The following is a 4,059-nucleotide window of genomic DNA, read 5'->3' on the forward strand; positions in this document are numbered from 1 at the left end:
AATAGAAAAACTGAGGCAAGAGGATCACTCAAGCCCAACAGTTGGAAGTTGCTATGAGCTATGACACCACAGCACTCTACCCATGGCTACAGCTTGAGACTGTCTCAAAAAAAAAAAAAAAAAACACAGAAAATACCTGTGTTAGAAAAAGACAAAAACCATGTACCAAACTAGTGAAAACCAGTAGTATGTGAAAACTGTAGGGCAGGGCGGTGCCTGTGGCTCAAGGAGCAGGGCACCAGCCCCATATACCAGAGGTGGCAGGTTCAAACCCAGCCCCAGCCAAAAACTGCAAAAAAAAAAAAAAAAAACACTGTAGGGCAAAATGTATGACTATGTATAACTCCTAGCCTTTCTAGAAACAGCCTAAAAGAAAGGTACCAAAAAATAAACATGCTTAAGCAATAAGGCAGGGCCATGTCCTGTAAGCTCACTGCCATGGGTCTGCATCTAAGACCCCCAGGAGTCCAGGTGCCCCTTTCCTTGGACCAGAAGGTTAGTAGCACCTGTGACAACGTGCCAGGCAGCTCATCCATCTGGTATGTCTAGAGGACATACAAAGGGATGAGGAGCAACTGACCCATTAAAAATAAAGTAGGTCAGGGCAGCACCTGTGCCTCAATGGAGTAGGCCCCATATACCAGAGGTGCCAGGTTCAAACCCGGCCCCGGCCAAAAAAACTGCAAAAAAACAAAGGCTTTTCATTGTGTGCCTTTAATGTTTGGGCAGCGCCTATAGCTCAAGGAGTAGGGCACCAGCCCCATATACCAACCAGGGGTGGCAGGTTCAAACCCGGCCCAGCCAAAAACTACAAATAAGAAGAAGAAGAAGAAGAAGAAGAAATAAAATAGGTCAACTTTTTCTTTTATCTTGCCAAGACCTCAGCGCTAACTGACACTATGAATTCCTCAGTTTCTCCAGGGGAGAACATCAGCCAGGGCACAGAGTACATCTAAAACCCTGGCCTGGCTAAGTGCAGTGGCTCACACCTATAATCCTAACATTCTGGGAGGCCAAGGTGAGAGGAATGGTTGCGCTGGAGAATAGCCGAGCATGAATAAGATCCTAACTCTACTAAAAATAGAAAAATAAGCCTATGCCTATAGTCCCAGCTACTGGGAAGGCTGAGGCAAGAGGATCACTTGAGCACAAGAGTTTGAGGTTGCTGTGAGCTAGGCTGAGGCCATGACACTCTACCCTGGGGCAACAGAGTAAGACTCTGTTTCAAAAAAAAAAAGAAAAAAGAAAACTCTGGCCTGTCTGCAAAGGGAAATGTTGATTTAACACAGCATTTACACAATGTCAGTGCAAATGCAATTAGGTTTAAAATGTACAGGATTGGCTTACTAATACCACATAAGGCTTTCTACTCAACATATTTAAAACTCAGTTATACTCACATTAGGAGATATGAGGCTTAAAAAAACATTAAGCATGGAAATGAGGCCCGGAAGAGAGCCACTCTGCATCTATGACAAAAACCAGTGCCTTGGAGTGGTGCAGAGAAGTAGCAGCACTGCTATGCCACTTCACAGATGGCATACTGGCCCTGAAGACTCCACATGCAACTATGCAGAACCCCAAAACTTAAGAACCACACTTGAAACACCAGGAAAAACTTTCCAAGCAGGTCACATGCAGATACAACAAAGCCTGCTCTTCTAAAAAATATCATCAACAAACTTCAGTGTCCACTTGCCCATTCATGCAGTAAACAGTCACTGAGTACCAATAATGTGCAAAGGACACTCAGGAAAGAAAGAGGGATGGAGAAATGAATGGACTTCATGTAGATCTGTGCTTTCACCAATAAGTGATCTGACAGGAGTGTAATGGAATGTGGTGGAGAAGTGAGAATGTTGGGACCTTTTACTACTGATGTCCATGAAGACTTACATGATCACAGAGGTTTTTTGTGGAGACAGAGTCTTACTCTGTTGCCCAGGCTGGAGTGCAGGGACATGATCATAGCTCATGACAACCTCAAACTCTTGGGCTCAAGTGATCTGACCACCTTGGCCCAAAGTGCTGGGCTACACTGACTGGTTTTCAAAATGTGCATCACAAAAGTCCCTCAGGAGCCTCCTTTACAGTGAATAAGAAGAGCTCTTCTAGGTCTTACTTCCTTTCTAACTGAACAGCTCTGCTTTAGATTTTTAGATTTTACTTAAACAAAGGGTTCTTTGGCTAAAATGAACTGAAAAACCCACAGTTCCCAAACTTTTCTGATAGTGTTACCATGCAAATAACACCCCAACATATGTATTATTTACTAATAAATTATATGTTAGTATAATTATACACATTTTTTTAAAAGGACCATGAAAGTTTAAGATAAAGTTCATTTTACTTTATTCCTGTACTCCAATAACTTAGTACTTCCCACTTTCTAGACATCAAGTGGCCTGAGCCTAGGATGTGACAGACACTAGGAAAAAAGGATGAGAATCAAGAAGACAGAGAAGGTGGGGATTTCTAGCCTGTCTCACTAAGGTTAGACATTTGAAAGGACTGATGTGCATGGAGAGGGAGATAACAACAAATCAAGTTAGGGCAGTGCCTGTGGCTCAGTTGAATAGGGGGCTGGCCCCATATACCAAGGGTGGTGGGTTCAAACTCGGCCCTGGACAAACTGCAACAAAAAATAGCTGGATGCTGTGGCAGGCGCTTGTGGTCCCAGCTACTTGGGAGGCTGAGGCAAGAGAATCACCTAAGCCCGAAAGCTGGAGGTTGCTGTAAGCTATGACACCACAGCACTCTACCCAGGACAACAAAATGAGACTCTCTTTAAAAAAAAAAAAAAAAAAAGCCAAGTTAAACATGCTATGTGTAGTACACACAATCTGTTTCTTTCTTTTTTTTTTTTTTGAAACAGAGCCTCAGGCTGTCCCCCTGGGAAGAGTGCCGTGGCATCACAGCTCACAGCAACCTCCAACTTCTGGGCTCAAGCAATTCTCCTGCCTCTGGCTCCCAAGTAGCTGGGACCACAGGCGCCCACCACAATGCCCGGCTATTTTTTTATTTTTTGGTTGCAACCATCATTGTTGTTTGGCGGGCCCAGGCTGGATTTGAACCCGCCACCTTAGACATATGTGGCTGGCGCCTTAGCCACTTCAGCCATAGGCCGAGCCCACACAATCTGTTTCTATAGGTCCTTTCACTTGGAAATACCCAGAAGGTTAATAAGAAATTCAGACTGAGGGTGGCAGTGGGTTTGAACTTGGCCTTAGCCAAACTGCAATAAAAAAAATAGCCAGGCGTTGTGGCAGGCGCCTGTAGTCCTAGCCACTCAGGAGGCTGAGGCAGGAGAATCGCCTAAGCCCAGGAGTTGGAGGTTGCCGTGAGCTGTATGATGCCATGGCACTCTACCGAGGGTGATAAAGTGAGACTCTGTCTCTACAAAAAAATAAAAAATAAATAAAAATAGAAATTCAGACTGGAGGTTCAGAAATGAGGTCAGAGCAAGAGCTATAGACTTGGGAAACCTCAGCACCAGATTAAGAATAAAAACTATGGGAAAGGCCAAGGTGAGAGAATCCATCATTTGAGGCCAGCCAGGAGTCTGAGACCAGCCTGGGCAACATAGTGAAACCTCATCTCTATGAAAAAATTGTAAGTTAGCCAAGCATAGTGGCATGTGCCTGTTAGTCCCAGCTACATGGCAGGCCAAGGTGGAAAGACTCGTTGACAGCAGGAGTCTGAGGTTATACTGAGCTACAATGATACAACTATACTCCAGCATGAGCTACCAAGTGAGACCCTATCTCAAACAAACAAAACTGTGGGAATAGATAAGAAGACAAAGCAACTGACAACCAAGCCTTCCAGGGATAGGAAGAAGAGAGAAAAGGAGATTCAGAAGCAGACAGGTAAAAGGATATCAAAAAGCCAAGGAGGGGAGAACTCCAAAGAGGGAGAATCCATAGTGCCAAAGAAACCAAAAGAGCTGAGCAGGGAAGCCAACAAGGAACTCAGCAATGGGGAGATGTAAGGACTTTTTTTTTTTTTTTTTTTTTTTTTAAGAAAGAGCCTCAAGCTGTCACCCTGGGTAGAGTGCTG

The 4,059-nt window shown here is 44.3% G+C and overlaps 1 protein-coding gene across 2 annotated transcripts in view; it reads right to left on the bottom strand.

Moving 5' to 3' along the window:
* KDM4A (lysine demethylase 4A) overlaps positions 1 to 4,059 on the bottom strand; it is a 67,551-nt gene that overhangs the window by 27,676 nt on the left and 35,816 nt on the right. The window lies entirely within an intron of this gene.

Source organism: Otolemur garnettii, unplaced genomic scaffold (assembly GCF_000181295.1).
Source record: "Otolemur garnettii isolate 467f Iridium unplaced genomic scaffold, OtoGar3 scaffold00202, whole genome shotgun sequence".
In the NCBI taxonomy this organism is placed as follows: Eukaryota; Metazoa; Chordata; class Mammalia; order Primates; family Galagidae; genus Otolemur; species Otolemur garnettii.